This window comes from Myotis nattereri (assembly GCF_964212035.1).
Source record: "Myotis nattereri genome assembly, chromosome: 10".
NCBI lineage: Eukaryota > Metazoa > Chordata > Mammalia > Chiroptera > Vespertilionidae > Myotis > Myotis nattereri.
In genome coordinates, this window is record NC_138085.1 from 21,750,524 (window position 1) to 21,762,542 (window position 12,019).

Consider the following 12,019-nt stretch of genomic DNA (forward strand, 5'->3'; position numbering starts at 1 on the left):
CCGACCCGTCGGGGCTCAGGTGGCCCCGGGCTGCAGAGGTCAGGGCCGCCCGGAGCCCGACAGCGCCGCCGCGCGGGCGGGTGGGGAGGTTCCCGGCGCGGGGCAGGGGCCCTCCCGCGCGTCCCCGCGAGCCCTGGGCCGACGCTCCCGGGAGCGGCTGGGGGCGGGGGAGGCGCGCGGCGGCCGAGCGAGCGAACGCGTCCGCCCCCGCGGAGCCGAGCGCGGAGAGCGAGCGGCGCGGGCTGGGAGCGCGCCCGGGACGCGAGCGCCGCCGCGGGAGGACGTGCCGCGCGGGTCGGACTCGGCCGTCGGGAGGCCGCCGCCACCTGCTGCGTCGCTCCCGGCCGCAGGGCCCGCGGGGCCGGGGAGCCCGGGCCCGGGCAGCGCCGCCGGCCGTGCAGGTACCGGGCGCCGGGACTGGGCTGGCCGCCGCGCGCGGGGTGCGGGCGGGGCGGCGCGGGCTGGAGTCGCGTCCCGGCGTCGCGCTGGGGGCGGAAGCGCCGCGGGCAGGGCCACCCGCCCGGTGCTCCTAGGACCCCCTGGGGCTCGGTCCACGGCGGTGCAGGGCAGGGAAGAGGTGAACCGGCTGCGCCCCGAAGTTTCCCGGGGCTCACGGGCTGCACCTGGACCTGAGAGGCAGAGCCGGGCAGGTAAGGCGGTAAGAACATTAAAGGTGCGGGCGCCGGTCGTGCCGGCGGGGGTTGCGAGTCCAGGAAAGATTTGTGCCTCCTGCAGCCGAAGGCCCTTGCAGGAGGAATTGTGGACAGATTCATTCACCGTCTTCCTTATGCAGGGTTGATGGTGTATTTGTTAAACAAGTTTTGGGTTTTGAGCACACGCCAGCAGTAAGGGTTTGACCTAAGAAACGTTTAAAATTTTAATCAGCAAATATTTGTTGAACATACGCTTCCTATCAGACAAGGCTTTATATGAGGTTAACACAGGTAACTTAAGTAGTTACTCAAACTGGGGCTTTTGAGATGCAAAGAGAAGGGGACGCCAGCGGAATCGGACGTGTGTGTCGGTGCAGGCGGGCAGCTGGCGTCCTGTCACTGCTGAACACTGGCTTTTGGGCCAGGAAACCCTTCAAGCGGGAGACAGTCAGCTGTGTGAGCCTTTAGAGCCACCCGGCACCTTCTCAAGCTGATGTCTTAAAATATCCCTCTCCCTTCCCCGAGCCTGCGCCTGCGAGCTTCCTTCATTTACATAACGAGCACATGGCCCCCTGTTCTCCTTGGAGCTCAGCCACCCACTCACACCTGGGATGGTGGGGCTTGGTGGTCACTGCTAAGCCGTCAGGGTCCTAAAAGGGAGGAGAAACATGCAGGGACAGCGCAGGTCAGGGACATGTGAGGTCCCTGCCGCTGGGGCTGGCGGGGGAGTGGAGCTGGGCGGGCTGCCGGGCTCTGCCCCGGCGCTGTGCTCCTCCGTGCTGGAGCTGGAGATCAGTAAGCGACGCTGCTCCGGGCTTTGCTCTGTGTTAATGTTGGTGTTGGAAGACACGGCCCTGAAACATTGCTCTCACAGAGTTTCTTGGTACCCCGTACACTTTGTGCCTGGGGCGAATGCCTCACTTGCTCACCCCGGTTCCAGACTTGCCTGCTAGTCAAGTTTCTTCACCCCTCTAAGCATGTCTCCTCCTTCATAAAACAGAGCAGCGGACCTCCCGTGGCTGCTGCACAGCGAATGCAGAGCATCTGGCGCTGCGGGCCCAGGCGTGTGGGCTTGCTGAAGGGCGGCTGCCCTAGTGCGGTGCTGCCATTGAGCGTGGTCGTCTGGAGCTGGCCGGCGAAGCTTGCTGAGTCTCAGTGGGCCGCTCAGCAGAATGGGAGTAGTGGCCGCCAGCTCGCTGCAGGGATGCTGTCCGGGGTAAATGAGAGATTGCGTGTGAAAGCGCGGGGCCCACCGGGTGGGTGGGTTTTCCTGATGGCCCCGCGCGCCTGGATCTGCCCGGGTGAGCTTGCAGCCACCTGCTTTTCCTCCGAGGTGAGCCTGGAGCCTTGTCGTGCACAGACACCTGAATTCTGCCTGGGGACATCCCCCAACCCAGGAGTGTTGGAATCCGTCCAGCTGCTTCCTGTCAGGTTTATCATGGAAGGGGTGGAGCTTACCAGCTACAAGTGGTCGTGTGCAACCTTTGTTTTGTTTTAAAAGAACTTAATTTTGCTGCCCTAAACCAAGGACTTTGCTTCCTTTGGTTATTTTTGGACCTAGCTCATGATTGTGATTCTCCTGAACCGAATTCAAGTGATATTATCTCAGTCACTGGCTAGTTTAAAGCAGCTCGGTCCCTGGGGAGTCACCCTCTCAGTCTGTGCAGGTCCTGGGGTCCCTTCTTGCTGCGGGTGGTCTCTGGGCGCCGGGCGCAGGCTGCGGTCACATCAGGGTGTTGGGAAAGTGTCCTCTTGTTGGTCATCTGATCCTCTGGTGAGTTTCCCACCCAGCCCTGAGCCTCCTCCTGTTTCCACTGAGTGTTGTCCAGCGGGTGTCACGGGGTGAGCTGCAGCGGGGGACCTGCCTCCTGCATCCTGGCCCTGAGGTCCTCACACTCTGGGTCCAGGTCCCTCCTGGGCACCTGAGCGCCCGCCCAGGCGGTGGGAGCCATGCTGGGCTGCCATTCCTCCCGTCCTGAGTGGTCTCCTGTTCCCAGGAGGACACAGGACAAAAGCTCCCCGTGCTTCCCACATCCCCCTCTGCCTCGCAGGGTTTCTGTGCCCCCATCACCTCTCCTCCTCCAGGCCGGGGGCAAAGGGGAAAGGGGCTTGGTCCCTCCAGGACACACCCCTGCCCCATATGAGAAGAGCTTTTTCTACCTGGGGGCAAGAACCTTCCTCAGGTTGGGTCCTCTGTCCTCTGTATAATGTGGCTTAGAGTAAAGGTCTGGGCCAAAACCTCCAAGCTTTGCTTGTGATATGTAAAGGGAAATTAAATACCTTTTTCTATTAGTTCCCCATCCCTGGAGAAACCAAATGGGCCTGGTGCAGGCAGGAACAAGGGAAAATAGAGAGGCAGCTTCCTCCTCCCCCCCCCTTCGCCATCCTTCTGGGCTCCAGCCTGGGTAATGTGCACTAGAATTATTACCTGAGAAAGGCTGGGAAGCTGGGGTGGGGGAGCTTCTGGAGCAACCAGTCCGGGCTGTGAAGGGTTGGTGGGGGGTGGGGGAGAAGACAAACGCTTTCTGCTTACACCGTGCTGAGCCCAGCCCAGTAAGTCAATTTCATGTGGATTAACATCTTCCAAACCATCTTGCCTATTCATGCTGCAGCGTCTTCATCATCAGAATGGTCTACTGTGTGCTTGCATTTCCTGAAAGCAATGGAGGAATACAGAAGAGTCCCAGACATAATTGCTTCTTCAGGGGGCTGAGGAATTACTCAGAGAACACAGTCAGCCTTGTTTGAGGCCCAAAGCTGAATACCCAAGCCCTGGGTTTTGTTGACCGTGGGTGGAAGGTGAAGTGGTCAAGGAAGGCTTCTCGGAGGAGGTGGGGCTTTAAGTAACATTAAGTCTTGGCCCAAGGACATGAGATGAAAGAGAACCTCCCATGAGAAGGAACTCTTGAACCCCTGGAGACAGAAGGACCGGCCCAGAGTGGCCTTCCGGGACCCAGCTGTGTCTTGACTCTTCCTGGGGCCCTGCTGGCCCCTTTCCTTGCCGAGGTTGCTGTAAACCTGGTACAGTTAGTGTCCCCTGCAGGGAGGACGGCATTCTAACTTCCGGTGCTTTCTCCTAACTGAGTGGAGATCAGAGGCATTTTCATTTAATCCTGTTTTTCTTAAAATATGTGCATCTGGAAAATCATTTCAAACCTTTTGGTCAGGTAATCGGTCCTTCAGACATGTTTGTGATTCTGAGGAGTTAATTACCTGAGGATTCTGTGTGTGGCTTTAATGTGCTTTACCCCTTAATCCTGAGCTCAGTGGGTCTCCAACCGGAAGATGCCACGGGAGCGCTCAGCACACCGACAGGAGACGAGACATGTTTGGCCAGGCCACCCACCGGGGACTCCCCTCACCAGCGTCGGCCACTCGTTCTGTGCAGACCCTTGCACTGTTCCTGTGCACGTTCCTGTAGGCAGGGCTCACAAATGTTTTTCTTATGCTTAAGGTGCCTGTGGACAGAAATTACAAAAGATCCTTTTGAAGGGTGAGGAACAGGAAGTTATTTGTTTGCTCCTGGCCCTGGTGTGTGGGACCGGTTTTTAAAAGTCTTAGTTTTGAGAACTTCCAGGAACTTGCCTACCCTCTGAGGTCCATACACCAAGCTATGTGGTTTCTCCCTGAATTCTCCCCAAGCTCCGTGATTCCTCTCCATTGTCTTCTTAAATGGTGAGAGAGCATTTATTATAATTCCCAGTGAGCAGCCTCTAGTAAAGTACCTAAAGCAATGAAGGGTCTGCACAGGGGAGCAAGTCTGCTGTACAGGGTGCTCTTGAGCAGAGCTACTGGGAGGTGTCAGGTGGGCGATGACCTTGGTGCAATTAACTAATTTATTTGCTTATAAAATATTGTATTGATTTTTAGAGAGAGCAGAAGGGAGAGGGAGAGGGAGAGAAACATTGATGTGAGAGGGAAACATTGATCGGCTGCCTCCTGCACGCCCCCTACTGGGGATCGAGCCAGCAACCCAGGCATTGATCCCACAACGCAACCCGGGCATGAGCCTTGATGGAGAATTGAACCGGCAACCTTTCAGTGCATGGGACAACGCCCAACCAACTGGGCCACACCAGCCAGGGCCCTTGGTGCAATTTAAAACACTCAGTGGGAAGCAAAGGGAAGGGGATGGGGAGGTAACAGGCAGGAGAGGGTGCAAGTTGGTGGGAGACCCTCAGCACCTAGTCCAGGGGTTCGCAGCATTCGCACCCGCTTTTCCTGCTGATTTGAGGAACCAGAATTAAAGTGCTAGCTGTGGGGCCATGGATGGGAGGGGCCGCGCCAGTGAACACACAGGTGTCCTACTGGCAAGCGTGGGGACAGCTCCGTCCTGCCACCTCTGCGGCTTGCCGAGGACTTGATGAGCAGCCTTGGACTAGAGGCCCGAATGGGTGTCACCAGTGGGTAACTGAGTTAAGACCTAAACTGTATGCTTAGTCTCATGAGCATGACCTTATGAATATTCAGTACCGTTTCGGATAGCGGTGAGCATGCTGTGAACATCGACCGCCTGGGCGTGCGTGGCCTCCTGCACCTTCGGGGCCCCTCTGCCCTTCCACGGCTTTCTCTCTCTCTCTCTGATACTCATGTGCTCTGCCTCCTGAGTATTTATGCTTAACAGAGTCATCATTGCACATCATAGCTTGTAAGAGTCATCATTCCCTTAGCTCTTTTTTCCTCAGAATGGACTGTTTTCTGACAAGACAGCACTAAATTAGACCCTTAAACCAGTTTCAAGATTGGGACTATTTCTGCGAAGCCATTGTCCCGTTGACCTGGGTGAGCTTGCGGTGCATGCTGACCTCTGGGGCCGGGAGGTCTACACGGGCTTATGTGGCTTGTTCACACCCACGTCGGGTTCGCAGAGGGACTCCGAAGTGTGCGTCCAAGGCTGGGTTCTGCTCTCAGCTCCTCGGGAAACAAGTGACCGTGGAGAATGGTCCTTAGTCCCGCCAGACGTGCTGCTGTGAGCCTGGTGCTAGGCCGTCTCCGCTCAGCGCTTCGCGGTCTGGTGGCCGGCCTGTGGCCAGCGCCGTGTCTGCACCGGCGGGGGCAGGGACAGGGGCAGTGGGTGTGGAGGCCACACTTCGCCGCAGGGCACAGGCTCAGACCCGGGCCTCTCTTTTTTTATTGAGTTTCTTGGGGTGACATTGCTTAGCAAAACCGTGCAGGTTTCAAGTGTACACTCCACAAAACGTCATCGGCCACGGCATCCTGTGCCCGTCGCCCCAGCATCTCTCTGTCTCCTGTTATCCCTGCTTTGCCCTCCCCCACCTCCCCAACCCCTTTTCCCTCTGGCTATCACTGTATTGTTGTTTGTGCTTATGTGTTTGGGGGGTATATATATATATATTTTGGGGGGCTTAATTCCTTCACCTTTTTTTTTTCACTCAGCCCCCAAAACTTCCTCCCCTCCGACAGCTGTCACTCTGTTCTATGTCTCTATGCTTCTGTTTCTAGTTTGCTATTTTTGTTCATTAGATTCCACATATGAGTGAGATCCCATGGTGTCTGTCTTTCTCTGACGGGCTGATTTCAGTTAGCACAATCCTCTCCGCAGACCTGAGTCTGTAGAGTTCGCTGCCCTGCATCGCATGGGACATGCAGTGCGCCGCTCTGAGGTCCCGTCTCCACGCTGCCCCTGCTTCTCTAACCCGGGTTTAATTCCTCACTCCCAGTCCTGAGGGCCTTCCTGATTCCGTCCCTTAATGATTCATGTTTTCCCTCACGCCCTCCCCACAAAGAACTTCTCCTGGGTCTTTCCTGAGCCGACTCTGCTCCCAGGAGCAAGGAGGAGGACGGGGTTGTTGGCAGGTGAGACCCACCCACTTGGCATCTGAACCACGGCCACACCACTCCACCTGGTGACTCATTCCCTGTGAACGGGGATCGTTTCCACGGGAATAGAACTGGTCACGTATTTTTGGAAGGTTGTTGGGTGTCAGCTGCATGCTCCGTCGGAAGTCAGATATTTAAATCGTCACAGGTCAGCATTTCCAGTATACTCTCTGGGTGAAATGGGCTCTTCACATAGGCGCACACGCGCTCAGAAGACCTGAGTCATCCGTTTTCCAAGGCCTGGCCAGTGTCATCTTGTCCCTGTGGCTTTCATGAGCAAATCTGGGACTTGGAATTGAGTAGGCAGGGCTTATCTGGTACCACATTTAGAAGTGAAATTACTGGGTGTGTTTCATGGGCCCTGGGGCAGCCCGGGGGATCTCTAGGTGGAGGAGGAACCGCTGTGGACAGGAAGAAAGTGAACTTGGCACAGAGCAGGCCTGCCTGCCGTCTGGGGCTGGGACCAGGGTGGTGATTTGGCTCATTCCATCCAGTCTGCCCTTTGGCTGGTCCCTCGTGTGGCGCAGGGCCAGGTGCCACCGTAACAGAGAGCCTCTATGTCCAGCACACCTGGGGCCAGAACATGAGCAGGTGCCTCGGTAACATTTGGGGGCACATCTTCCAAATGTCCTGTGCTATCCCGAATATTCATCTATGCATATATGTACAAACGTATATATTCAATTATAAAGGTCACGCCCTGGCTGTGTGGCTCAGATGGTGGGAACATCATCCCATGCACCAAGAGATTGCAGGTTCGGTTCCGGGTCAGGGCACATACTTAGGTTGTGGGTTTGATTCCTGGTCGGGGTGTGTTTGGGAGGTGGCTAATCAATGTTTCTCTCTCACATTGATGTTCCCCCCTCCCTCCCTCCCTCTTTCAAAATCAATAAAAACATGTCCTCAGGTGAGGATTAAAAAATAATAAATAATTAAAACAAAAGCGGGCACATCAAGATTGTTTTGTGGGTTGCCCTTCACAATTAGTAGTGCGTGTTGAGTCTCATTTCCACATTCCTAGATAATCTTCCGTAGCAGCAGCCCCTGTGGCTGTGAGGAGCGCCATCGGGTGGGTAGGCCTCCGCTTACTCACCCACGCCCTCTCTGAATGGACGTTTAGGGAGCTCATTTTCACCCTTTCGCCATTTAGTAACAGATGACAGTGACCGTCCCTGTCGTGCCCTTTTGCACGTTTGTCTGGCTGGTTCCTGCGACGTCCCATCCCCTCCGTAGATTTCCTGTGCATATACAAGCCTCCTCCTCGGACATGCATGTTCTTCCTGAAATAATTTCTTTCACACCAAGGTTTTCCCCGTGAGATTCCTGCATCTTGGTCGACAGCACGGTCAGCACCTGGCTCTTCAGGATTCCCGCGAGATCCTTTAGGTAGAAGAGGACGTAATGTGGAGGGAAGCCGGGAAGTGGAGTCCTGGGTGTCCCCGCCTCCAGCAGGCAGTGAGCAAGCCAGGTGGGAGGAGCTTCTCACCTGTCTCTCTTCTTTAATTTTGTACTTCTTATGTCATTTTAGACCAGCGGTTCTCAACCTGTGGGTCGCGACCCCTTTGGCAGTCGAACGACCCTTTCACAGGGGTCGCCTAAGACCATCCTGCATATCAGATTCATAACAGTAGCAACATTACGTTATGAAGTAGCAACGAAAATAATTTTATGGTTGGGTCACATGAGGAACTGTATTTAAAGGGCCAGAAGGTTGAGAACCATTGTATTAGATGCAGGCAGAGTGAGAGCCACCGAATTAGCCAGGGGTATGGTGGGCCTGGTCCCGCCTCGCTGAATCAGCCTTTGGTCGTCCTTGGAGCTCTGTGACGGAGCCCCGACGCTTTTCTCTGCAAAACCAGATTGGGAGCTTCACCAGCCTGAGCTCCAAGCAGGCAGACGCGTGGTGGGGCCCCAGGGGTGGTCTCTGCAGACCGGCCCTGCCCCAGACCACGGGGTGCCAGTCAGCCCTGGGCCTGCCCACAGACCCATGTGACAGCCACCCCTGGGCCTGCCTCCGCGGGAGGACCTGGCCTGGCAGCCTGGCTGTGCTCTCCCCACGTTGGCAAATGCTTGTCTCCCCTGCCCCTTCCTTGGCGGTGTCCTGTGAATGTGGAATAGTCCCCCTCACCAGGCCTGGGTGGCAAGCAAGAGTTAACATCCTGCTAAGTTTAAGTTAGTGGCCAGTTTTTTTCATGAGTTACAATTGTTCATCAGTCAGTTAGTGAACAATAGTTCTCCTCAAACAGGCTTTTGTGTATAATTACTGTGAATTCGGGTGTTTCTGTGGTTGCAGGCCCCCCTCTGGGTGCAGCTCTCTGCTCTCCTCGTTGTGTGGTGGATGGTTTTACCCTGGTTCCAGTCAGCTAACACGCCAGGTGCTGTGCTTGCTTTATTCCTCACGGAGGAGGGCCCTGAGGCCCAGGGAGGTTATGGGACTTCCCTAAGTCACCAGTACACAGTGGAGCAGGGTTTGAACCGGGTCCTTTCCTGTCACCTGCATTTCACCTGTTTTGAACTGTTAACTTTGAAATGGTGGCAAGTGTCCGCATCACTTGATGGGAGTGAACACTCTTTACATTTTCCTCCCGGAGCGTCCACAGGGCCTGGGCCACCAGAAGGGCTCCTGACTCTGGGTCAGCTCCCCCCAGAGACCTCCTCCCTGACTTCCGCCCAGGGAGTCTATGCAGAGCCCTCCCCCTCCCTCCTGCTCTGCTGGGGGAAAGGGAGGGGAAGGTCACAGGGGGGCCTGGCAGGGGGAGGACACGGGCGGGAGGCTGGGCCGACCTGGATCCACCCTGGTGGCCAGGCTGTGGGGTGACCTGGGTCACAGCCTTGGGCTCGCTTCCTCCTCTGCGCATTGGGATGCTGAGGTGCCTGCCTCCCAGAGTTGGGAGAAGCAAAGGCCATACTTCCTGTGGACATGGCCGATATACAAGCGTGAGTTCAAAACATTTCATTACAAATTAGCCTTACGTTCCACCTCTCCCTTTTTTGGTTAACACTTTCCTAGTTGAAGTAGAATAAGGCCTGTGGCTGGGAGCCCTGGATGCAGCGCCCGGCCCTCCTGTTCTCAGCCGTGCGGCCTCTCACAGCCTCTCACGGCCTCCATTCCCGCCTCGAAAATGAGTGGTTCTCACAGCCACCTAGGCCCTAGGGCCTAGGTCCTAGAGCGTTGCTGTGGGTTAACGGGAGGATGGTGTGAACAGTGCAGGGCCCAGAGTAAGCCCGTAATTAGCCCTTCCTCGCCTTCTGGGGGAGTAAATGTTAAATGGCTGCAGTCTGTGAGAATAAAAGCCGAAGGGAGACTTGAGGGAAGAAGGAAGGTTTGGAACCAATGGCCTAAGCGTGTGTGCCTCCCAGCCACTATTAGGCACTGAAGGAATACATGATCCCGCTAATTCTTGGAGTAACCTTGAAAGGTGAACTGATTATCACTCTTGGAGGTGAGGGAGTGAAGGTGACTTGCCAGTCCCCACCCAAGGAGACCTAAGTGGGGCGGAGAGGGAGGTGGTTCCCTAATGTCCCTGAGCGGGTGGGGGCTGCCCCGGGATCCTGACTTGGCATTGGATCAGCGGTGGCGGCCTGAGTGTGGTCCTGGTGAGCATGATCAGCTGAAGGAGCAGAGACTTCCCAAACATCATCTGTTCTTGTTTCTCCCCGGCTCCCAAATAAACACTGCTGTTGTATCGCAGCTCTGTGCTCTTCTGACGGACGGACCTACAGTCTCTGTACAAGGTTACCATGGAAGCGCCTCCCTGGCAGCCAAACGGAAATCCCATCTGAATTCACCTTAAGGCGCAGCGTCCAGGAGGGTCTGCCGCAGTGTTTGGTCCTTTAAGGCTGTGGGCTCTCCCCCCAAAGCCCTGGTCTTTCTGAGCATGAGGGTTCCTTCGTAGCATCCAGCAATTTGGGAAGCCTTTCACATGAAAGTGATTATATTTTCGCGCTCTATCAAGGAGGAAAATATATATAAACAGAAAGACACTATGCATTTTGAGGTTCTTTGAGATAACATCTACACATATCGAAATATAATAACCTGCCCGTGTCTGCGACATCATATTGATTCCACTTTCACATAATGATTGTGCATCAGGGATTGGCATGTAAAAAGCTAAGGCTCAATGCTTGTAGAGTTAATATTTGTAGCCCTTCATAAATATGGGTGTGCCCTTTAGCAGTTTGCTGTTTCCTCCAGGGGACTTTGCCTGCAATTTAAGCAGGTTCCACCAGGGGGTGCCTGGGATCATAACGCTTCTGCAGTGACGCTTTATCCAGTGATGAGACCAAGGGTGGTTTTCTACTCCCAGATGTTTTCTTTTTAGGAAAAAACTACTTTAATACAAAAAAACAAACAAACAACACACAAAAAACACCCCATATGAAGGAAGAGAATGTGGTCTAAAAAGTAACCAACCCGGATGCCTGTGGTTCACTGGTTGAGTGTCAACCCATGAACCAGAGGTCACAGGTTCAATTCCTGGTCAGGGCAATTCCCCAGTAGGGGGCGTGCAGGAAGCAGCCGGTGGATGTTTCTCTCTCAACGATGTTTCTATCTCTTTATGCCTCTCCCTTCCTCTCTCTCTAAAAAGCAATAAAAACAATAATAATAATAATAAAAGAGGTAACCAAACACAAAGACACATTTAAAAGATGTAGCAGGGCCAGTAACACCAATCTTCCAATGACTAAGGACTGCCTAATTTTCTCTAGTTCTGCATTTTTCTCAGCTTTCAGGCACCAAAAGCAATCCCAAGCAGCGGCACTGCTTACAAGGCATGTGAAGTGCCATCGCACAGCGGAGCCATAGCATTAGATACCTCAGTCGTTTTAGCCACGCAGGGACCGTGAGCTACTCCAGACCTCTCTTCTACCCGGACCTTGGAGAAGGCTCTGAGACTCTTGCGGGCATGTCCCTCCCCTAGTAGGCGAGCCTTGCAGGCTCCTGTGGGAGGTAGCTGGTGTGGAGTCGATCTGAATATGAGATATATGGCCGCAAGAAAACCAGACGAGAGCCCCTCACACAGCCCTATCAAATCAGCCAGTAGTTTCACCATAAAAGCTCACTTCTACTCATCCTGTCCCGTGTTCTTCAGCACACAGAACCGAGGCCCCTGTGGAACTCACAGCTAAGCAGTAGCTGTAGACACATCATCATAGTGCAGGGAGTGTGACGGTCCGGGCAGCAGGTCCCACTGGGGCAGGGCTGGGGGGTCCGGGTCATAGAGGTACTGGCTATACTTGGGCTGGGTCTTCCATGGGGAGTGTTCTGGGGGCCATGAGGGGCGGGGCCCAGGGCAGGGCCACTTGTCCCCTAGCAGGGGAGGCACAATGCTGAGGGTCCATAATAGTTTCAGGGATCCACAAACATGTCTTAATTTACTTTAAAATGAGAAGGGAGACATGAACTTAAGGTCAGAGAAAGTATCTTAATATATAAAAATATGTTCATCTTTGTACTGATGCAGTTGTAAAATATACTTTTTATTTTTAATAGAAGAAAGGGCCCATGAAAGCAAAAGTGC

The 12,019-nt window shown here is 54.7% G+C and overlaps 1 protein-coding gene across 2 annotated transcripts in view; it reads left to right on the forward strand.

Annotated features, from left to right (window-relative positions):
- The first annotated feature begins 268 nt into the window (after positions 1–268).
- The window catches only part of CRACDL (CRACD like), a 112,814-nt gene continuing 101,063 nt past the window's right edge, over positions 269–12,019 (forward strand). For both annotated transcript variants that reach the window (XM_081100658.1, XM_081100659.1), the window contains exon 1: positions 269–401. The gene's annotated coding sequence lies outside the window, so the exon portion shown is untranslated. The remainder of the gene's footprint in view (positions 402–12,019) is intronic.